This window comes from Loxodonta africana, chromosome 12 (assembly GCF_030014295.1).
Source record: "Loxodonta africana isolate mLoxAfr1 chromosome 12, mLoxAfr1.hap2, whole genome shotgun sequence".
NCBI classification, from domain to species: Eukaryota; Metazoa; Chordata; class Mammalia; order Proboscidea; family Elephantidae; genus Loxodonta; species Loxodonta africana.
The window spans coordinates 35,491,933-35,517,654 of record NC_087353.1 but is presented as its reverse complement, the minus strand read 5'-3'; positions in this window follow the sequence as shown (position 1 = coordinate 35,517,654).

Here is a 25,722-nt window from a genome sequence, read left to right as displayed (position 1 = left end):
ATTTAAACATTTACAGATTGGAATAGTCTTCCAAAATAGATTTTCTATGACAGAAAATCCTGTGGTAATTAATCCAGAAGCTTAAAAATAGAAGGGATTCCTAGCTTTATATAAAGATGGACAAAAAAGGACTTTCTATAATTAATCATTGTAGGTAAAATAACCAAACTTGGAATTACATTCTTCTTTTACACTAATTCTTTCATCACGCTTCTTAACATTTGCTAAATAAGACCTTGTATTATGCATAAAAGTCATTGTTCTCCCTTGTGATGGTTAATTTTTTTTATTGTGCTTTAAGTGAAAGTTTACAGTTCACATTAGTTTCTCATGCAAAAATTTATATACACATTGTTAAGTGATCCTAGTTGCTCTCCCTATAATGTGACACCACACTCCTCCTTTCTACCCTGTATTTCCCATGTCCGTTCAACCAGCTCCTGTCTGTTTCTGCCTTCTCATCTCACCTCCAGACAGGAGCTGCCCATTTAGTCTCACTCATGTATCTACTTGAACTAAGAAACACATTCTTCACAAGTATCATTTAATGTCTCATAGTCCGGTCTCGTTTTTTAGTCCAGTCTCATCTTTGTCTGAAGAGTCGGCTTTGGGAATAGTTTTAGTTTTGGGCCAACAGAGGGTCCGAGGGCCATGTCTTCTGGGGTCCCTCCAGTCCCAGTCAGATCATTAAGTCTGGTCTTTCTACTAGAATTTGTGTTCTGCACCCTACTTTTCTCCTGCTCTGTCAGGGGCTCTCTGTTGTATTCCCTGTCAGGGCAGTCATTAGTGGTAGCCGAGCCCAGACGCCACTAACCAAAGTGGGATGCAGAAGGTTTTCTTAATACACTTAGTAATACCCTTTGACCTATATGTCCCCCAAAACCATCGTCCCCAGGCCCCCGACCCTGCTACTCTGTCCCTCAAAGTGCTTGGTTGTATTCAGGAAACCTCTTTGCTTTTGGTTTAGTCCAGTTGTGCTGACTTCCCCTGTATTGTGTGTTGTCCTTCCCTTCACCCTACAACAATGACAAGATGGCCCTGGATTTGTTAATTAAACCCTGGCTGTGACTGTGGGTTTCAGAGACCGAAACTTGGTGTTTTATCAATACACAAATAAAATTATTTAGTAGACCTGTTTATAGAGAAAGCAGCCCTGGTAGCACAGTGGTTAAAGCACTTTGCTGCACTTGAAAGGTTGGTACTTCTAACCCACCAGCCACTGTATGGGAGAAAGATGTGGCAATCTGCTTCTGTAAAGATCACGTTGTTGGAAACTCTGTAGAGGCAGATATACTCTGTCCTATGGGGTCACTATGAGTCAGAATCAACTTGATGGCAGTGGTTTTGGTTTGGGTTTATAGAGAATATGTAATCTCGTGATGAGGAAAAAAAAAAACCTCTTTGAAATGGTCAAAACCCAAGGATCAAAAACAATTCAAAAGATTTGTGCCCAATGTATTTATTTCAAGGAATCAGAATAGCGTAGGGTGTCAAGGAAAAAATTTAAGTGGTTTTAAAATTATGATTCAGTCAATGAAATAATTAAAACAAAATAAAAAAGACAAGCTAATTAAGCTTGGAACATTTCTCTAGGAAGAAGACTGATATCTTAGGGGTCTGAGAGACAGATATGAAAAGGACAAGGCAATTCTGAGGGCCAGAAAAGACAGAAAAGAAAAGGCATCCAAGCCTTTAAGAGGATATTAGATGAGGTGGAGATGTTTTAGTTGATAATAGATGAGAAATGGTGACTGAAGCTCAATGAAATTTAAATGGAAGGGAGGCAAGGTCTCAGAAAGCATGCTGGACTGAGCCTCCCTGAGGAAGCCGGAGCTCAGGAAAATACTAAGAGATAAACTTTGAATGCTTCAGATAGACAAGCTACATCAAGAAAAAATGGGAAAAAAATAAAACAGCCTTGAACACTGGGACAGCTACACCAGACTGTGATAGTAAATTTGCTCACGTTTGTGAAAGAAAAGGATAACATAAAATGCTCAAAAATGTATTGGATGAACAATAAGGTGACACAGTTGATATAGGTGGGGGTGGAAGATTCTTGAGAAATCTAAGGAATTTGGACTCTAAGAGAAGACGTAGGTAAGGTGAGACATGATGAAGAGAAACCAGATCTGGGTTAGGTGTCTATATGAGGGGAAAACTCCTGATTGTGATCATGACACTTTCTCAGGAAGGCAAATATGTTCAAGCTTTGTATGAAGAGTTAAAGACTTAGGAACAGAACTCATTCATATTCCTGGGACTGCCCTTAATGCCTAAGTAGAGTTTAGCATGAGGTTTAGCATAAACGCACTCAAGACTTGGAATATTGAGAAGAGGACAAAAGGCAGCGGTTCAAGGAACACATGGCAAAGTATTTGTTCTCATCATGCCCCATAGGAGGAACCGAAAAAAAAACCTGTTGCAGAAAAGTCTATGTCAGAGATGCTGTCCTTGAACCAAAAGTGAGGCTTGGAGAGAATTCCTCCCTTGAAAGCAGATTTCAAGCCCTTAAGCAATTTCCCATAGAAGCCAGTAGCAGCGCTCACTGGACAAAAAAATACTCAAGAGGCAGAGTTCATACTCTGCTTAGCACTGAAATCCATAAACACAGAGCTCAAAGGAAAGTTGGCAATTAGAAGATTATAAATATTCTGGGTAGGAAGGAAAAAAAAAAAAAAAAAACCTTAACTAAGTTCTGGTGGCTGGGCTCATTACCATTTTAAATACCAAAACTCAGGTAACAAGGCAGAAATATTTCAAATGCCTTAGTCTGGTACAGGAAACACCACTTTCCACTCCAATACAAAAATTCATAGTGCCATCATTAATGTCTGCAAAGGGAGATTTTTCCTTTTCCTTTTTAAGTTCACACGTCACAGTCTCCACACAACTAGCAGAAACTGCTTTGCATCACGGTGAAGTTGAAACTAATAGTTTATTCTTCAGATACTACCACCTTTGGTGTGAAATTGGGCAGTACTAAGTACTTTGCTCTTGAGATTTAACTTGGCTTGGGATAAATGTTTTGGATTTAGGATTAGCATGTTTTCTATTTGCTGTGACAATCTTACATTCTTTGGACTCTTTAATGTGAGTTATATATAACAGAGTTGGTGTTGTTGAACCAATTCAAATTATGCTCATGAAGGAATAATGCTCTTTCCAATGGAAGACAACCCAGACTGTGGCAGTTGAAACAATATTGTTTGCCATAACATGATTCTTTTCTGTAGGTACTGAATGGATTTGTTGTTTGTTGATAGGTGCCTTCCAGTTGGTTCTGACTCATTACAACCCTATGTACAACACTGCCCAGTCCTGCATCGTCCTCACAATTGTTGTTATGCTTGAGCTCATTGTTGCAGCCACTGTGTCAATCCATCTCATTGGGAGTCTTCCTCTTTTTCACTGATCCTCTATTCCACCAAGCATGGTGTCCTTCTTCAGGGACTGGTCCCTCCTAATAACATATCCAAAGTATGTAAGACAAAGTCCCACCATCTTCACTTCCAATAAGCATTCTGTCTGTACTTCTTCCAAGACAGGTTTGTTTGTTCTTTTGGCAGTCAATGGTATATTCAATGGAATCCCTGATGGCATAGTGGTTAAGAGCTACAGCTGCCAGCCTAAAGGTCAGCAGTTTGAATTCACCAGGTGCTCCTTGGAAACTCTATGGGGCAGTTCTGTTCTGTCCTATAGGGTCACTATGTGACTTGACAGCAACGAGTTGTTGTTTTTTATTCTGGTGTATTTAATATTCTTTGCCAACACCATAATTCAAAGGCATCAATTCTTCTTTGATATTCTTTATTTATTTTCCAGCTTTCACATGCATATGAGGCAATTGAAAACACCACGGCATATGCATCAGGTGCACCTTAGTCCTCAAAGTCACATTTTTTCTTTTCAACACTTTAAAGAGACCTTCCGCAGTACATTTGTCCAACACAATGCCTCATTTGATTTCTTGGCTGCTGCTTCATTGGGTGTTGTTTGTTGATCCAAGAAAAATGAAATCCTTCACAACTTCAGTCTTATCTGTTTATCATGATGTTGCTTATTGGTCCAATTGTGAGGAGTTTTGTTTTCTTTCTATTGAGCTGTAGTCCATACTAAAGACTGTGGTCTTTAATCTTCATCAGTAAGTGTTTCAAGTCCTCCTCACTTTCAGCAAGCAAGGCTGTGTCATCTGCATATCTCAGATTGTTAATGAGTCTTTCTCCAATCCTGATGTTGCATCCAGCTTCAGAACAAATTATTTGCTCAGCATACGGATTGAATAAGTACGGAGAAAGATACAACCATGATGCACACCTTTCTGGATTTTAAACCATGCAGTATCCCCTTATTCTTCCTGAACAACTGCCTCTTGGTCTACATACAGATTCCTCATGAGCACGATTAAGGATTCTGAAGCTCCAGTTCTTCACAAATCATAATTTTTTTTAATGATTCATGCAGTTGAATGCCTTCGAATAGTCAATAAAACCCAGGTAAACATCTTTCTGGTATTCTCTGCTTTCAGCCACAATCCATCTGACATCAGCAATGATATAGCTTGTTCCATGTCCTCTTCTAAATTCAGCTTGAGTTTCTGGCAGCTCCCTGTTGATATACTGCTATAACCACTTTTGAATGCTCTTCAGCAAAATGTCTCTTGTGTGGGTATTAATGATATTTTTCAATAATTTCTGCATTCTGTTGGATCACTTTTCTTTGGAATGGGTAGAAGTATGGAACATTTCCAGTCAGCCAGGTAGCTGTCTTCCAAATTTCTTTGCAGAGACAAGTGAGCACTCCCAGAGCTGCAACTATTTGTTGAAACATCTCATTTGGTATTCTGTCGATTCCTGGAAACTTGTTCTTCACCAGTGCCTTCAGTGCAGCTTGGACCTCTTCTTTCCTTGGTTCTTGATCATATTCTACCTCCTGAAATGGTTGAATGTTGACCTTTTTTTTTTTTTTTTTTGGCACAGTGATTCTGTGTAGTCTTTCACTCTTTTTTGATACTTCCTGTGTCATTTAGTATATTCTCTATGGAATGCTTCAATATAGCAACTCGAAGCTTGAATTTTTTCTTCAATTCTTTGAGCTTCAGAAATGCTGAGCATGTTCTTCCCTTTTGGTTTTCTATCTCCAGATCTTTGCACATTTCATTTTAATACTTTATTCTGTCTTCTTGAAACACGCGTTGAAATCTTCTGTTCAGCTCTTATACCTCATTTTTTCTATTCACTTTTGCTACTGCTGTTCAAGAATAAGTTTCAGAGTCTCTTTTGACATCTATTTTCATTTTTCCTTCCTTCCTGTCTTTTTAATGACCTCTTTCTTTCTTCATATATAGTGTCTTTGATGTCATTCCATAACTCGTCTGCTCTTTGATCACTGGTGTTCAGAGTATCAAATCTACTCTCAAGGTGGTCTCTAAATTCAGGTGGTATATACACAAGGTCATATTTTGGCTCTCATGGACTTGTTCTAATTTTCTTCCGCTTTAACGTCAACTAGCACATGAGCAATTGATGGTGCTATCAGCAGTCAGCCCCTAGCCTTGTTCTGACTGATGATATTGAGCTTTTCCACCGTCTCTTTCCACAGATGTAGCCAATACTTTGATTCCTGTGTATTCCATCTGGATAGGTCCACATGTATAGTGGCTGTTTATGTTGTTGAAAAAACGTTTGCAGTGAAGAAGTCATTGGTCTTGAAAAATTCTGTCATGTGATATCCAGCATGGTTTCTATCACCAAGGTCATATTTTCCAAATACCAACCCTTCTTCTTTGCTTCCAGCTTTCACATTCCAGTCACCAGTAATTATCAATGCATCCTGATTACATATTTGATCAGTTTCAGACTGCAGAATCTGGTAAAAATCTTCAATTTCTTCATCTGTGGCCTTAGTGCTTGCTGCGTAAATTTCAGTAATAGTATTAACTGGTCTTCCTTGTAGGTGTATGGATACTATTCTATCACTGACAGTGTTGTACTTCAGGATAGATTTTGAAATGTTCTTTTTGACGATGAATCCAACACCATTCCTCTTCAATTTGTCCTTCCCGGCATAGTAGGCCATATTATTGTCTGATTCAGAATGGCCAATACCAGTACACTTCAGCTCACTAATGCCTAGGATATCAATGTTTATGCATTCTATTTCATTTTTGATGATTTCCAATTTTCCGAGATTTGTACTTCATACATTCCAGGTTCTGATTATTAATGGGTGTTTGCAGCTGTTTCTTCTCATTAGTAGTAGTGCCACATCAGCAAGTGAAGATCCCAAAAGCTTGACTCCATACATATCAGTAAGATTGACTGTACTTTGAGGAGGGAGATCTTCCCCAGTTTTATTCTGAGTGCCTTCCAACCTGAGGGGTTCATTTTCTGACACTATGTCAGACAATATTCCAGAGCTATTCATAAGGTTTTCACTAGCTACTTTTTTTTTTTTTTCAGAAGTAAGCCACCAGGTCCTTCTTCCTAGTCTGTCTTAGTCTGGAAGCTCAGGTGAAACCCATCCATCATGAGTGACCCTGCTGCTATTTGAATATTCATGGCATAGCTTCTAGCGTCACAGCAACACTCAAGCCCCCACAGTATGACAAACTGACAGATGCGTGGTGGACAGAATGGCTTTAGAATGAATTAAATTATTGTATTGTTTTGGCCTATTTCAGAGCCTTCTGGGGAAAAGTCTAAACTTCCCACCATTAGCTCCAAGAAGATATATAAAATAGGAGTGCATGTTATTCTGGGGACATCTCATGAAGATCTAAGCAGGGGGATAGCTCCACCCCTGCTTGACCATAGACTTAATGGTTAAGAATAACAGTTTAGGAAAATAGAAAGCTGGACAATATTAGAGGGGATGGTTATTGCCCACTCTTCATGTTTTCCTTTCAACTAAAGCCAAACTCCTGGCCTTGTGGGGAGGAGGTCTAAATTACTCAGTTGATGACTTTGAGAGAAGTAGTTGAACATGTTATACTAAAGCTCACTCCCTCTCTCCTCTTTCAGATAGCCCACCTGTAGAGCGAGAGAATGTGGTGAGGTGCTCTTCCCTGTGGTAGAGACTGGCAGGTTTCTAGTTTTGCCTGGAAGGAATGTTTAATATAAGGGCAATGAGTATTAGCAAACGCTTTTGTTCGCTAATCTGAAGCCACAATCCCCAGCTAAATTTACCGTAAATGCAGCCAATGTGTTCATCTTCATTTTTTGGTTTTGTATGTTTCTCAGTTGGTTCCAATCTGAGGAAGCAAAAAAAGAGGTAAGGCTACTAGCCCCTTAAAACCCCAGTCATAGGCTATGATGTGAGAAGAGGAAAGTTATTCAGAGAGCAATCAGTATTTATCCATACTATGCTACCTATCTCAAGTTGAACAAATTAGGATGCCTATTTCATAATTAAGGAGTCCTGGTGGTACAGTGGCACAGTGATTGAGAGCTATGGCTGCTAACCAAAAGGCTGGCAGTTCAAATCCACAGCTGTTCCTTGGAAACCCTATGGAGCAGTTCTACTCTGTCCTGTAGGGTCACTGTTTGTCAGAATCAACTTGAAGGCAAAGGGTTTGATTTTTTGGTTTTAGTTTGATGGTGTAATGGTTAAGTGTGCATCTGCTAACTGAAAAGTTGTCAGTTCAGACCTACATGGCGGCTGTCTGTGAGAAAAGACCTGGCGATCTGCTGTCGTAAAGATTGGTGGTTAGGAAAACCTATGGGGTGGTTCAACTATGTCATAACAGGTCACTATGAGTCAAAATCTGTTTGACAGCACCTTAAAACAACATTACATAATTAGAGTACCTGAGTGGTATAAATTGTTAGTTAACACGTTTGGCTACTAACTAAAAGTTTGGCTGTTTCAGTCAGAGGCACCTCAGAAGAAAGGTCTGGCGATCTCCTTCCAAAATATAAGCCATTGAAAAGGCTATGGAGCGCAGTTTTACCCTAGCACACATGGGGTCTCCATGAGTCAGAGCTGACTTGACAGCACCTTTTTTTTTTAAATTAAATACTTAGAAATTCTATGTCATATTAAACCCTAACCATGTTAGTTATAAATTCTAACTAAATTACATAGTTAGAAATACTTACTATAGTTGTAAAAATTTCTGCATAATTTATCCCCTACATGGAGCTTTTATTAAGTCAAGTTATCTTGGAAATTAAGTTTAACTAGGAACTTCTCCCTGAAAAGAGTCATTGTGACCTTTCACTGCAAGGCTTATCTCTATGGGAGGAATATATTACTCCCCTACCCCATAGATGTCAGGTTTGGCACTGTGGCTTGCTTTGGCCAGCGAACGTCAGCAGAAGTGAAGTGTGGTATCCCATGATTCTACCATCGTTCCTCACAGTGGCATGCAAATGGCATGGTCCAGACGCAGGCTAGTTTAGCCTATATCCTAGCCTATCTTCAACAGATATAAAGAAGATAAGGAATAAATCTCTTTCCTCCTAAGCCACTGAGATTTGGGATCTGTATGTTACCAAAACATGACCTAGCACAAGAAAACTGATGCAGATTCAGTAATAGTCATTCACGCTCACACTTCCTCTCTTTCATCATTCATGTCAAAGGTCTTTGTCATTATTTGCACTTTAAACAAATATATTCCTTCTCATTTGTTCCTTCCCTTTTAATCTCTAATTTACTGCTTATTTTGTTTGTTTGTTTGTTTTCTTATTTGTCTAACCTTCTCAACCCACTTCTGTTAGACAAAGCTTTACCAGGAATCTAGTCTCATTCAGAGATTAAAAAAAAAAAAAAGTATATTTTCCCAAATTGCCTTGTCTGAGGTAGAGTTATTTTCCAATTTGCCTTATTTTTTAAAATGTCCATGAGAAGATTTTCACATGGGGAGTTTGGGAAAATCTCACTTATAAACATTCTTAGGTCTCTTAGCACTGTCATCCCACAGAAAAGCAGAGGGACAAGCTGAAGATTTATATAGCTGACAGAGGTTTCCCTGCACTGTGTGTACTACATTTATATTTTCAGCTTAAATCATTGAGTGATTATTTTCTGAAAGAATTTCATCTTTATTGGGGGAGGTTGAAAATCATGTCTACTCCATGATTTATTAAGTGAATAAGTAAGTGCAAATGAACAGACTGGTGCTGATTTTTACCATAGGCAGCAAATTATGAATAATGATTCTTCTATGCTTGAACTCTCTTGCAGTGATTCTGCAAATAATTCTAGTTTTCTAGGGCTGTTTCGGCCGATGGATTTGCATAGGCAAGAGAGGCTGAAAGGCAGCAGGTTAGGCTTGAAGCACTATGTCAGCGAACACGCTAGAATTTTATTAAAAATACGGCCTTGCTTGCCATTAGGTGCCCTGTGTTCATCACTGTCACAGGCTAGCGTATCTTTAAGTGAGGAGAAGCCTAGAAAATATTTAGGATCATGTAGCAAATAAACAAATACGTGCTCTCAAAGAATTTTTTACTTGCATTTCAAAGCATTAAAGTGCTCATAATAAAACCGAACAGGGTTAGGAAATCTGTGGAATCCATCACTCTCGACCTTTATAGATATTCTTGACTATCATTTCTTGAGAAAAAAACAGTATGCTTATTGTTTTTTCACAAGGTGGCATTTTTAGCATTTAATTTTTTTTTTAATTTTGTTGTTGTTGTTTTTGCATTTTTAATATATCAGACTTAACCATATAACGTTTTCTTTTTTCTGGGTCAAAAGCAATCAAAAGTTGGCAAATCCTTATTATTCAAGCCAATAACTTAAAACCTGTAATCCAGCTACAATTCATGGCAAAGGTCCGTTTCAGAGTGGGCACCTCACAATCTACCTGCAGAAAATACATCAACAGATTTATAATTGTAGTATAAAAATCAAATTTCTATTTTCACTATTTCATAAATATTTTTATATCATAAGTCTTTTGGGTCCTAAATACCTGGCCTTTGAGTTAAGATGTTTTGTTTGCCGACCTGCCGTCATTTATTCAAACATTTTAATATTGTACACCTGCTCTGTGTTCTTAATTTTGGTTTGTTTTTGTTGTTGTTGATGGCAATGGTGCTTTTGTTTGCTTTTGTTTGAATAAGTTGTAGTAAAATGCCCCCTGCGTGTATACTGCGCAAACATTTAATGTCTATTGCACAGTTTCTTCATTACAAATTCCTCAATGGCTTCTTTACATCCTGCCATTTTATTTTCCCAAAGTGCTAATTTAAAACGATATTGCAATTAATTCATCAATCATCTGTAACTATGCCGGCATTAGATGATTATTTTATCTTTTTATTCATATAATACATGTGTGACGTTAACTTGAGGAGCCCTGGTGGTGCACTTGTGATGCACTCAGCTGCTAACCAAAATGTCGGAGGTTCGAACCCACCAGCTGCTCCATGGGAAGGATGTGACAGTCTGCTTCTATAAGATTTACAGCCTTGGAAACGCTATGGGGAGGTTCTACTCTGTCCTAGAGGGTGTCTGTGAGTGGGAATTGACTGGATGGCAACAGTTTTTATTTATTTTTTAACATTAATTTGAATTTACTACATCACTAGTGAAATCGATTTTTTTTTAATTTAGTATTTGAGCACCTTATAGGTGAATTATTTGTTAATATTTTTGGGTCATTTATTATATTGAAGTCTTTTTTTTCTATTAAAGCATTTTTGTATTAAAACTGAGGCATTCTTATGTATATTATATGTATAGTATTATGGTAATAATTTATGAAAATATTATACCACTAGCACTTTTATCTTAATTTTCTTTGCACAGAATTTTAGATTATTCTATAAATACACTGCCCAGAGTAAATACACTAGTGTATTTTAAATAATTCATATTATGTCAAAGATGAGAAAATTATAGTACCAACACAAATTTTATGTGTATTTTATTTATTTTAGTTTAGTTCACTTATCTTTTCATTTTTAAACTTAACTTTTTAATCTGTCTGAAATGTGATGCAGATCTAATGTGATTTTCAAAGTAATCGTCATCTAATTGTAAATAATTTAGAAAAAATTTTTAGATATAATTGCATTTGTTATAGAGCTTGTATTCTATTCCACTGGTCAATATTTGGTACCAGAGTCTCTGGGTGATGCAAAAGCTTAACACACTCAGCTTCTAATCAAAAGGTTGGGGGTTTGAGTCCACTCAGAGACACCTTGGAAGAAAGGCCTGGACATCCAGTTCCAAAAATTATCTATTGAAAACCCTCTGGAGCACAGTTCTACTCTGACACACATGGGGCTGCCATGGGTTGGAGCGGACTTGATGGCAACTGTTTTCATATGTTTGTACCATAACTCTACAATTTTATAAAGTATTGTTTGCTAATGTATTTGAATCACCTCCTTGCTCCTCTTTTTCTTCAAAGAGTTTTTATATACTTCATTAATTATTTCTCCACATTCCTATACTAGGGTTTCTTGACCAGGTTTGCTATGAGGCTTAGATACACTAGCCTGTCAATGTTCTTAACAAGTCTTCCTAAAGCTGCTCTCAGGGCACCTGTATCCTGAAAAGTCACAGTGTTTAGGTATCACTTTACCTGCCCTGGAATGCTCAGGGATATTTAAATGTAATTTAGGAAAACAGTTTGCATCAGTCCCAATAGTTTTGTGAGTAAGTCCTAAAGACCTGTTAAAAATTTTAGTACAGACACAGACAAATGTGTTTGACAATCATGGGGGGGTGGGAGCAAAGGAAGTCATTCTGCTAGGAGAATCAAAGGTGCCCCAAAGAGCAAATTACTGGGAAGGAGAAGGAAATTGCTCCTCCTTCCCAGTGGTCTAAAGGTCTAAATGCAACCACTGGGCCTCCACAAGAGCTCAGATAAACTGAGGATGTGTCTGGCCTCTTCCTGTCCCAAAACCCTGCATTCCATGGTCCGCTACTCCCTGACTTTGCATCTTCGAAAGGAGAAAGCTATGACAGAGAAAAAGGAAGAAAAAAAAAAAAAGTCACATGCTACTCTATGAATCTCTTTCGGAAGATCCTGACATGAAAAGAAATGGACAATTACCTAGTAGAAAAAGGTTATTGTTTGATATCTGAGCCTGACAAGATGCTCAAGGTGGCAAAACGTTAGAAAATAGATGCCCCAACACTGGTCCCATAAAGATTAAGGGCAGCTTAGGGTCTCTATGTCTGCAATTCTAGCCAAACATTTTAGTCCTCAAATTGAAACGGACTATTGGCAGCAATGTGGTCAGGAGTGTGTGATGGCTAGAGAATTTGTGGTCTAGAGGAGTTTAGCAGTAGTAGAGTAAGAGGCCCAGCGTGAGCTGGATGGATAGAAGCAAAAATAGTGAAAAGAGGCAGCAGCTACAATAGAGGCATGACATAGCACCACGCTACAGTTATTCTTTTACCTGAGCCTTTCAACATCCTGTCTGGGGAGACCTACATAGAGACAGGAGCCCTGGTGGTATAGTGGTTAAGAGCTATGACTGCTAACCAAGAGGTTGGCAGTTCAAATCTCCAGCCCCTTCTTAAGAACCTTGTGGGGCAATTCTATTCAGGGTTGCTATGAGTTGGTACCAAGGAATCAACTCAATGGCAATGGAGTTTTTTTGTTTGTTTTTGGTTTTATGGAGAGGCGAAAGGGAGAGGCTGAGGCTCTGTCCTTTCCAGAATATTCTTGGTATTATAAGTTGCTCATATATAGATTTTTTAAAAATTTGTATATAGGCATATTCTAATAAATAATTATCTTCTGGCATTTAGACATATAAATAAATATCTCAAAACTTTCTTAATATTTTTCTTCTTATCTGAAAGAATAAAAAGTTAATCTATTCAAATCTTTAAAATAGTTTTAAAAACTTAGTATTTTACTTTTTCTATCATTTAAACTTTTTATGGTAAAATATACCACATATGTAGAAAGTTTATAAAATGCACCTGTAAGGTTTCAAGAATAATAAGATGAACACCCAGATCGACAAAACCCAGTTTAATAAAAAGAACATTGCCAGGAGTTTAGAGACTGTCAGAATGTGCTTGGCTGATTCCATACAACTATCTCTCCACCCCCGGTAACTACTGGTCTGAATTGTCTATTCATCAGACTCATGCTTCTGTTAAAGATAGTTTTACCACCTATTTATGCGTTCTCCAACAATATATAGAATGAGCACTTTTTTGACTTGCCTCTTGGAGGCAATACGATGTTTCAATTATTAATTCATGTAAGTGCAAGCCATTGTAGATCACATTTTTCCTGCTATATTAATGTACTAGAATTTTTTTTTTCCATTTTGTGACTGACGATCATTTGGCTATTTCTGTTTTTTACCTTAGTGAACAATGTTGATAGGAACAGTCTTGTACATGTCTCAGGCAGCACATAGCCAAGAGTAAAGATAGAGCATGTACTTAGAAAGGAAATGACTGTGCACCTGATAAACAGTTTTCCGAAGTGGTTGTGCCAATTCACAATCTACAGTAATATGTAGCTCTTTGCTTTCCTGCAGAATCTCTCCAACAGCAGATAGCATTTGATGGTTTAATGTTTGTCCATCAGATGGTTGTGAAATGGTACCTAGTTTTGATTTTAATTTAAATAATTTGTGTTGTCAATGAGGTACAGACTACTTTCATATCCTTATGGATCACTCTTGTATCCATTCTTCTCTATGTACTTTGCTCATGTTTCCGTGGGAAGGTCTGGCTTTTTTGTGTATAGCTTTGAGAGAGTCTATTGAATATAAGAATCTAGTAATTTATTTATTATATGAGATACAAGTATCTTTCTCAATGCAAAGTTTGCCTTTACACACATTGTGTGGTAACAGAACATCACAAAATTTTTGATATTTTAATGATTGCATTTTTGCTTCCTGTTTAAGCAATTGTTTTCCTATAATGAGGTCATACAACATTTGTCTTTGTCATTTTCTAAACGTTTTATAATATTTCTTTTTACATTTAAATTTTTAATCCACTCAAAATTATATTTGTAGAGTGTGAGGCAGGGATATAAATTAATTGTTCTGTATGGATAACCAGTTATTCCAGTGCAATTATGTAGCCTGTCATTTCTTCACTGAACTGGGGTTTCAGTTCTGTTGTTAATCATGTTTGCAGATACGTATAAATTCTAATTCCTATAGTTTATAATACGCCTTGCTAGCTTATCTGATAGGGAAAGTCACTCACCTTGTTGTTCTTTTTCAGCAGTGTCTTACCATTTTATCATCTTCGGTGTTTTCATACACACATTAGAATCAGTTTGTCATTTCCATGAAAAATTCTGTAGATATGTAGTTTTTTAATTGTGCTTTGAGCAAAAGTTTACAATTCAAGTCAGCTTCTCATACAAAAACTTATACACACATTGTTATGTTACCCTAGCTGCTCCCCCTATAATATGATAGCACACTCTTCCTCTCTACCCTGTATTTCCTGTGTCCATTCAACCTGCTTCTGTCCACCTCTGCCTTCTCATCTTGCCTCCAGACAGGAGCTGGCCAAGTAGTTTCATGTGTCTACTTGAGCTAAGAAACACACATCTCACCAGTATCATTTTATGTCTTATAATTCAGTCTAATCTTTTCTCTGAAGAGTTGGCTTTGGGAATGATTTCATTCATTATATTGTGTCCTTCCTTATCCTTTGTTGTGGATTTTACTTCAAAGTCTACTTTGTTAGAAATTAATATTGCCACTTCTGCTCTTTTTTCATTTTTGTTTGCTTGATATATATATATATATATATATATATATATATTTCCCATTCTTTGAGTTTTAGTTTGTTTGTGTCTTTAAGTCTAAGGTGTATCTCTTGCAGGCAGCATATAGACAGATCATGTTCTTTTATTCATTCTGTCACTATCTCTTTATTGGTGTATTTAGGCCATTTACATTCAGTGTAACTATGGATAGGTATGAGTTTAGTGCTGTCATTTTGAGATCTTTTTTTGTGTGTGTTGTTGACAGTTTCTTTGTTCCACTCAATTTTCTGTGCTAAGTTGATTTTCTTTACATATTTTCTTTTCCTTTTTTTCATTGTTGTTGATTTTGTATTGGCTGAATCTTTGTTTTTCTTGTTTTTTATTTCGATGTGTAGGGTTATTCATTTCCTTTGTGGTTACCTTAATATTTACCCCTATTTTTCTAAGTTTAAACCAATCTTTTATTTCTTTATATTGCCTTAATTTCCTCTCCATATGAAAGATCTATGAGTACATGTTTTAGTCCCTCTTTTTGGTTTTAATGTTGTCATCTTTTACATAATGACATCTCTGTTTCCCTCTTTTGAGCATTTTAGCTTTGATTTATTTTTGTGATTTCCCTATCTGGGCTGATATCTGGTTGCTCTGTCCTGTGTTCTAGTGTTGGCTTATCTATTGTTATTGGTTTTCTAGCCAGGGGACTCCCTTTAGTATTTCTTGTAATTTTGGTTTGGATTTTGCAAATTCCCTAAACTTCTGTTAATCTGTAAACATCCTAATTTCACCATCATATTTGAAAGACGGCTTTGCTGGATTTATGATTCTTGGCTGGATTTTTTTTTTTTTTTTCCCTTGAAGTCTTCATAAATGTCATCCCATTGCTTTCTTGACTGCATTGTTTCTGCTGAGCAGTTCAAGTTTAATCTTGTTGACTCCTCTTTTTAGGTGACTTTTCATTTGTCCTTAGCCTGTTGTAAAATCCTTTCTTTTTCTTTGGTTTTGGTAAGTTTGATTATAATATGTCTAGATGACTTTCTTTTGGGAACTACCTTGTGTGGGGTTCAATGAACATCTTGGATAGCTATCTTCTCATCTTTCATGATATCAGGGAAATTTTCTGCCAATAAATCTTCAACGATTCTCTCTGTACTTTCTGTTATCCACCACCACCACCACCACCACCACCACCACCACCACCACCACCACCCCCATTCTGGTATTCCAATCACTCATAGGTTATCCCTTTTGATACAGCCCCACATAATTCTTATGGTTTCTTCATTTTTTTTTAATTATTTTATCTGATTTTTCTGCATTTTGCCTGATCTCCTTCCTGATCTCTTGAGTTCTGTGTATCTTTTATATTCTACCTCTGGTAATTCCAGGAAGTTCCCTTCATCCAGAAGATTTCTTGATTATTTGTTTTGGGAGCTTGCTGAAGCCATCATGGTCTGCCTCTTTATGTGATTTGATATTGACTGTTGTCTCCAAGCCATCAATAAGTTATTGTATTTATGTATTTTATGTTTGCTTACTCTGTCCTAGCTTCTTGTTTTCTTTTGTTTTGATATGCCCAAATAGGCTGCTTGAGTGAGCTAGTTTGATTATTGTACATCCTGTCACCAGGTGGTTAGAGCTGTTACTAGGTAGAAGAGCCCAGGAGTCCATTTACTTTTCTTGTATGGATTCAGCTCAGGTGTCCAAGAAGTCAGTCATCAAGTGTGTGGTACAGACTCTCACCTACAGTCCTAGATGAGCAGGGGTGATTGGTGTAGGCACTGGTATCTGGCTACAGTAGGGGGTCATGCGCTGAGAAAGATAGGGGGCTTACATCTGCCCCTGAGTGTCTGTGAGAAAAGCATGTCTCTGTTCCCTAGAATGTGTAGGTGGGTGGGTTTTGCAGCTGAACTATAGGCTCCCAGTGCTCTTGGCTGTAGAGACTGGGAGGCATCAGTTAGTCTTGAACCCCTGTCATGTGTGGCTAGGTGGCATTGGTGAAGCCACCAGTCTTTAGGCCCCTGATATGGGTAAGTGAGGACCCTGCTTAATAGGCAGAGTAGTGTCAAATGTCACAAACATACCTCTCCACCATATAGCTGAAACATTTGAAGTTAGACTTCAGGTATATACCCTGTTGTACTGTGCTAATGAGGGCCTATGCTGTCGAAATGGGCCCACACAGGTCTACGCATGGATGAGAGGCATTCAAAGTCTGCACCCGTTATGCCTGTGCTTAGGCAAGGGAGCTGTTTCTGCCTGGAGTATGGCTTAGGGGAGCCAGCAGATTATTTTTTCTGTTTGTTAATTTGTTCCCTCTCCAAGGCTGGGGGAATAGCCTAGGGTGAGTGACGGGTCCTACTTCCTGCCCAGGGAATGTGGCAATTTCTGAAGCCAGCTCGGACCCAGTGCAGAGTGGGAAGGGGGCAGATAAGTGGGAGAGAGTTTTTTCCAAACGGGTGTTTTTTGGTCTTTGTGGTAGGTTAGATGCAAGTACTTATCTTTTGCTGATTGAGTGCCACTTTTTGCTGATTCTTGGGAAGTATGAGTAAACTCTCCATCATTTGGCCTCTCCCAATGTGAAAAAAAGCATCCTGAACACCACTGCTTGCCTCACTCTTAGCTCCAGCTGATACAAGCCTACAGGGTGTTGGTTCCCGCCGGATCAGGTCTGGCAACTCCTTGGTGCTTTGGCACAATCTCTCACTCCCCCTGCTGCTCAGTCCAATTCCTCAACTTCACTTTTGATGTTCAGGGCTCCTAGATTGTCATAGATAATCAATTCACTTTTTTTCTGGTCTTTGTTGTAAGAGGGACCACAGGAAGCTTCTGACTACTCTGCCATCTTGGACCTGCCTGTTGATATTTTATTTGAAATTGCACTGAAGCTAAAAATAAATATAAGGAAAATTTACATCCTTGTGATATTCACTCTTCCTATTCAACATGGTCTATCTTACCTTATCTTCTTTAATATCTTCAAAAAAAAGTTTGTAATTATTTTCTTAAAGGATTGGAATACTTTCTGTTTTATGTCTCAGAATGTTGTATTTTTCTTGCCGTGCTAAATAATATTCTTTCCTCTTTGAACCCAGAATATCCTCTATGCAGTTTCCCATCATTATTCCTCCCATTCAAAAGTAACCAATACAAACCAAACCAAACCCATTCCCTTCAAGTCAATTCTGACTCATAGTGACCCTACAGGACAAAGTAAAACTGCCCCATAGAGTTTCCAAGGAGCACCTGGTGGATTTGAACTGCCAACCCTTCGGTTAACAGCTGTAGCACTTAGCCACTATGCCACCAGGGTTTCCGAAGTAACCAATATATAATACCATTTGCTAGTTTGGACTGTTATTGAACTTTATATTGGAATCATACTGTACACTTTTTTTTGGTCTAGCTTCTTTGTTCAATAGCATGTTGAGGAGATTATTACCCAAGGATATAAGTATTCTATAGCATTTCTTTGTAGTAAGATATACATTTATATTGATGAAACTGCAGCTTTGTTTCTGAGTTTGTTTTTGAGTTTTGGATAATATACCTATACATAATTCTGATGCACATAAGTATGCATATTTGTGGGATATATACTTAGAAGTAAAAGTGATACATCATAGCCTATGCATACTTTAGTAGACATTGTCAGTTTGTCAAAACCATTAAAGAATTTATCCTGTCCAGCACAATGTGTGGGAATTTTAGTTGCCCCTCATTCTTTCCACATATTAGTAGTATTGATGGAATTTTTTAAAAAATTTTTCTGACAAGTGTGTATTGTATCTCATTATGGTTTTAATTTGCATTTACCTGATGTCTAATGAAATTGAACACCTTTCCATATGTCTGTTGGTCATTTGGAGCCGTGGTGGCAAGGTGGTTATGAGTCAGAATTGACTCAGTGACAATGGGTATTGGTCATTTAAATATCTTATGTTGTAAAATTTCTGGGTTTTTTTTACCTTATTTTTTAATTGGATTGTAATTTTCTTATTAATTTGTATGATTCTATTTTGTATATTCTTGATATGAGTCTTCTATCATAAAAAAATGTAAATAATGTCTCTCATTTGTTGACTTGCTTTTTCACATTGTTAATGATGTCTTTTGATGAACAGAAGTTCTTAATTTTAGTTTAGTTTCTTCATGCATTGCTTCTTCACCACTGTCCTCTTTTGGAACTTATACCAGACATTTATTATACCTTCTTACTCTATGTTTCATGTTTTCCATATGTTAGTTTCACCAGACTGCATTCTGTTTAATTTCACCAGATGTGGTTTCCAGATCATTATATATCTCTTCACTTGTGTCTAATCTGCTGCTTAGTGCTTATGCTAAGTCTATAATGTCTAGAAGTTCTATTTCTAAAAGTTCTATTACTCTTCAATAAATTTGATAATTCTTTACTGATTATTTTTCCTAGCTCATAATGGAATTAAAAAAGTGTTTACATGTTTACAATATGTATTCTGTTTGGTGATTTTAATGTCTGAAATATGAGTTACAATAACATTAATACCTCTTTTATATCCTATCGATCATCTTTTTTTCTCAAAGTTTAGACAAAAGACTGATTTTTTTTCTAAAGCTTTATATATGGGAATTCTTGGAGAAACTGATTGAAATTATACTCCTTCAGAGAATATTTGGAAGCCCTGGTGGTGTAGTGGTTAAGTGCTATGGCTGCTAACCAAATGGTCGGCAGTTCAAATCCACCAGGTGCCCCTTGGTAACTCTATGGGGCAGTTCTACTCTGTCCTATAGGGTTGCTATGAGTTGGAATCGACTCGACGGCACTGGGTAGAGCAGATTTGTTTTTACTTTTGCAAGTTACTTTGGAGCACTATCATATAGATAGATCTGTTAATAAAATTCTGCCATTGAATGTGTTATACTACATAGACAGTTTGAATTATAAATCCATTGATGTCATGACTTCTCAGTGAATATTTTTTGCCATGTAACTAGCCTAAAAGCCTAGGTGTAGAAATGTCTTCATTGTTCCTCTTCATAGGTTTAGTTTTTGTTTACATTTTTCAAGAAATTGTATATTATTGACTCAGGTTTATGAGAGGCTTTCCAGGCCTTATCTTCTATCTCAAAATTTGTGCAGCTGGAAAGTTCAAATCTCAGAATTTCCAAAGAGTCTCAGAAGCTCTCAGGATAAAAACTCTTTTGAAATACCACTTAGTTAAAGTGGTAATTTTACATACAAAGGTTTGGATTTTACTTTATTTTTCACTTAGGTTTCTGCAGATATCGCTCATTTGTGACTGGTCAGTAATGTATTTTTAATGATTTCTTTTCTGTTTTAATCAATATTTTATTTATTGCAATAAGAAAGACCATTCAGAGTATCTGGTCTACCATACGGAAAGAGCTAGAAGTCTAATATTCTTTTCTTTTTGTAATATAGATGAAGGTTTACAGAGCAAATTAGTTTCTCATTAAACAATTAATACACATATTGTTTTGTGACATTGGTTGTCAACCCCACGACATATCAATAGTCTCCCCCTCTCGACCTTTGGTTCCCTGTTACTAGCTCTCCCCTCCTGCCTTTTCATCCCTGTCACAGAACTGGTGTGCCCATTTAGCCTTGTTTTGGTTTATGGGGTTGTCTAGTCTTTGGTTTAAGGGTGAACTTCATGAGTGACTTCATTACTGAGCTGAAAGTGTGTTGAGGGGCCATACTCTCAGGGTTTTTCTAGTCTCTATCCAACCAGTAAGTCTGGTCTTCTTTTTTTTAGTTAAAATTTTGTTCTACATTTTTCTCCAGCTCTGTCCAGAATCCTCTATCATGATCCCTGTCAGAACTGTCAGTGGTGGTAGCTGGGCACCATCTAGTTGTGCTGGACTCAGTCTGGTAGAGCTTGTGGTATATGTAGCCCCTTAGTCTTTTGGACTAATCTTTTCCTTGTGTCTTTGATTTTCTTCATTCTTCCTTGCTCCAGACTCAGTGGCGCCAGTGGAGTACTTTAGATGGCTGCTCACAAGCTTTGAAGACCCCAGATGCAACTTTCCAAAGTAGGATGTAGAATATTTTTTAAATAAAATATGTTATGTCAACTGAGCTAGATGTCCCTAGAGATCATGGTCCCCAGCCCTCAGACCAGGAATGTGTCCATGAAGCATCCATGACCTTGCCTTGGTCAAGTTGTGCTGATAGAAATCTAATTTTCTTGATTAAAAAAAAAATGCATATCAAAATAAGTTTATTTTATGCTTTGTTGTGATGATGAATGGACTATTTCATTTTACTCTTACCCTTTGCAAATTATCAGGATAGTTACTGATGTTTGTTTATTTATCTTGTAATCAATTATGATACTTTTAAATAGGCTTATTTAAAAAATGTAGAATACAGGCATGCCATTCATAAGTATTATTTTCTAATTTTCATTAGCCTTTTTCCTTGTAATATAATACTTTCATATAATTTTAAATGACTTAATCTGTGTCGCCTTTTGTTTAGGTACTTATGACAATTTTTAAAATAAGGACAAATCTTATTTATATTTTTTATATTAATTTGTTCAATTAGAATATTTGTTTGATTTGTCAAATGACATTTTGTATCAATTGAAGTGAAAACATACTTTTTTTCTGCCTATTCCGTTCGTAGTTCCCATGTTTAAGGAGATTCCCGGAGCACACAAACTTATGTTTTATAAAAATAAAGTAGGTGAGTCAACTGAAAGAGTTTCAATGGACAATGTTAGAATAATTTGAGAAACAAAATAAATAACATAGTATTGGATTCTAATATGAAATAAATATCTATGAGTCCATACTGTTATAAAATAAAGTACTGAATAGATTAATAAATGGGGGGAAAGAGGCAAAACTGCCATGCAAGAGAATCCCTAATAAATTCCACTGTCAAAGATGGGAAGCATAACTCCCACCCCTTAAGTCTGGGCTGCACACAGTGACTTCTTTCCAAAGAGTACAGTATGGTAAAGAGAAAGAGAGAGAGAGAAAAGTAACTTTGCAGTAAAGAAACCTGAAAAACACTACTTCAGCCAAGTGATCAGGGTCAACTTCAAAACTCATAAATCATGTTGATAGTTTATACCCTTGATATGATTTGATGAAAATGGAACTTAACCTCTGTGCTTTTTCTCCCTAAAACTCATAACCCCAGTCTCATAATGAGAAAAACATCAGAAAAATCCAAGTAATGGGGCATCCTACAATATACCTTACCAGTACTTCTTAAAACTGTCAAGGTCATCACAAAAAGAAAAGTCTGAGCAACTGTCATAGCTAAGAGGAAGCTAAGGAGACAAGACAACTAAATGTAATTATGTATCCTGGAGGAGATCCTGGAATAGAAAAAGGATATTAGGAATATGGAAATATGGATAAAGTATGGACTTTAGTTACTAATAATGTATCAATATTGGTTCATTGATTGTAACAAGTATGCCATGCTAATGTAAGATAGTAATAGTAGTAGAAACTGTGCAGAGGTATATGGAAAATGTATTATCTGTTCAATGTTTCTGTAAATCTAAAAGCATTCTAAAAATAAAGTAGGTAAAGTGTGTAGAGTTGTTTCTAGAAAAGTTGGCACCAATTTAATTCTGAATATCTCTTGGTTCCTCAGATACATTACCATTCTGTATGTTTTACAATCTGAATACCACAATACCCCTAAATTATCAATGATTGCCTTAAAGTCACCCTGGAACCATTGCACTAAAATGGTTGGGCATTGTCCAATTGGAGTACAAGTGAACATCTCTAAAAAAAGAACTAGGTAATTGAAATTATAATTATTCATCACAATTTATTATAGTCTGTGATGGGAGTGAGTGCTCCAATGTACTGGAAACATGAACTTTTATAAATATTGAATGATAATGAATCAAAATGAAATACTTTGCTCCGAGACATAAACTTTAGGTCTTTAGAAAATTAATTGAATTTAAAGTAGTATTTTTGTAGGTTTGGGTAACTATTCATTAATACCAAGGGACATTTACAATTTTACAACTTTCAGAACACTTAGTAGAAAAGCAGACTCATTAGATTTGGAAGGGAGACCTCTCGTTCAAGTCTCTCATTTACTTGATTAAGGAGAGAGATCAAATGACCTGGCCAAGATCCTTGCCACAGAACTTAGGCTTTATTTTAGCTTTCCGTTGAACTTAGAATATGAAGTCAAAAGATTTGGGTTTGGATCCTGAATGTGGCCCTCATGGCCATGAGCTGTGGGAGAACAGGCAGGTTCTTTAATTTTTTATTTTTCTAAGTTATTAGCTTTCTTCGCTATGAAATAAGGATAAGGATGATGAAGAAGAAACTGATGGTGTTGGTGATGAAAATAATGCTGTTTAAGGTTCAAATCACTGTTGTCCTGGAAGGAAATTTTTTTTTTTTAAAGCAAAATACAACTGTTGTCAATATTGTTGTTTTATAGTTACTAAATCTTGTCCATTATCTCCTTTGATTTTTTTTAGTGAATAATTAGTAAATAAGTTAAGAGTAAGTTAAGACCTTATAGAATTTTTTAAAAAATTTATATAAAGTCAGATTTAGATAGATTGCACATTTTTGTCAATTTCTGTGCCTTTTTTTTTTTTTTTGGCTTGCTGCTGTCTGAATACCTTAATTAAATTTAGTAGGATTGTCAGTAGGAAAGAGTGTTTGTTTCTCTGCAACATTAGACTCTTCTGATCTATTTCCTTATCACTGCAACTCTGTCTTCCAATGGTTTCTGCAACAGTAATTTTCATGATTTTCCTTCTATTTCCTTTGCACTCTTTCCTTCTCCCCAGGCCTTAGGCAACAACGATATTACTCTGCATTCTATATTTGGGGTCCTTATCTTCCCGTTACACATACTTTTCCTGGGTAAGTTCATTTTATTTTCCATGGCTCCAAGTTTACAGCATAGGCCAATGAACCTCAAATTTGTATCGCCAGTCCAGATCACTCTCTTGAGTTTTAGACTCATAAAGCTAACTGCTTAGTGGCATTTCTACCAGAATATCTAATAGACACATTGAATTCAAAATAGCCAAAGATTAAAATCACAGTTTCATACTCCCTCTAATTGATTTCCATAACTTCGTTCCCAGCTTTCAACTCCTACTTATCTGCTGACCAAGTCAGAAATCTGGAAGCTATTCAAAAAATCTTTCTCTCATTATACTCTCATATCTAATTGTGAAACACATCCCACTGGATTCATTTCCTGAATACCTATTAAATCTGTCCTCTGCTTTGCATCTCCACTTCCTCTGCTTTAGCTAAGTTTCCAATGATCTCTCTCTCTCTCTCTCTCATTGTACTTTACAATAGCCTCCCAGCTCAAGTGACTTTGACTCAGATAAATGGTTGCCATCAAGTGGATTCCTAGTCCTGATGACCCTATGTGTTATAGAGTAGAAATGTTCCATAAGATTTTCTTGGCTGTAATCTTTAGGAAAGCAGGTTGTCAGGCCTTTTTTCTGCAGCACCACTAGGTGGGTTTGAACCACCAACCTTCATGTTAGTAGTTGAGTACAAACCATTTGCACTACCTAGGGATCCCTGACTCATATAACTCTCCTGTATAATTCACACTCAATTTCCTGTTTCTGAATTACGTGCCATGCCATGTGACTTCTCTGCTTAAAATATTTCAGTGACTCCCTGTTTATGACATACAAATTAATGACCAAATTTCCTAGAAAGAAATCAAAGATCTTTATGTCTGGTTTCTAAAAATCTTTTCAACCTCACCATTCTTTAGTTCCTCACATACTATTCTTAATTTCCCAAATGAAAATATATTTTGATAACTGTTCACTCTATCTAGGATACATTGCATGTAATTGTTCTGTGTAATATGTTCAAGATTCAACTCAAATATTACTGCTTGTGACTCCTTTAGACAAAGTATAGCAGTCCACATTTCTCTAATAGTTTCTATGTGATGATAATGAAATGAGTTTTTACATATATATATTTATCACTGACCAACAATATATATAGGCATGATATTCTACAAGGTAGAATGGCCATCCACCCATGAGAATTCACCCAACAAAAATAACTGAAAAGTATAAACTGTAGAAGATTCCCCTTGGTGTATATGTCATGAATAGTTCTATTTTAATTAATAAATGTCTAAGACTATCAAGGAGCCCGAGGGCATAATGGTTAAGAGCTACAACTACTAACCAAAAGGTCAGCAGTTTGAATCCACCAGTCATGACTTGGAAACCCAATGGGGCAGTCCTACTCTGTTCTATAGGGTCGCTATGAGTTGGAATCAACTCAAAGGCAACAAGTTTTTTTTTTTTTTTAAGCCTGTTGAACTTGGTGTTTTTTATTTATATTAGAATTTTATGAACAACTGTCACTGCTAGTCAAAACAAAATTAAGTGTAATATCAGTCAGTATTGGATAGAAATTCTTGGGCCAAATTCCCTTCCAGGAAAGGATTTTTTTTTTTTTTTTTTAATAATGAGTTGAAACGGTCTTTTCTGAAAACATTTATTTAAGTGTAGTTTATACATTTCTTTAAGGATGTGTTCTGAGGCAAACTTCTGGTCACTAGTGTTATACCACAAGAAAGTTATTGCTGAGGTTGGCTCTGAGAATGAACTCGGTATAAACACATTCAGCATCTGGCAGACATTCCAAGGTGAAAGCCAAGCAGATGGCTAATTTAATATAATCTAAGTGACTTTGGATCAGATAAAGCAATTGAATTAACAGCACTTTAACTCCACGTACATCAGTTACCAGCCATTCCTACCATTTCATTCCAATAGACACTTCTTCAGGATGAAAATCGATGCTAATTGAAGGCTCATATGGTGATGTTTATATCTGTAAAATGTGTGGTTAAATAGCATATTAAAAACATGTGGGCATGAATATTAGGATTGGGAAAAGGATTTAATATAGAATAAATCACAATGCCCTTAGAGTTGTTTTATGAATTTTAAATCACAAAATGTATTCTATCCATTGTGCCTACTATATTAATCTCAATTTCATTCAGCTCCTTTCTTTAGATGCACAGAAATTTATGCTTTATGCAT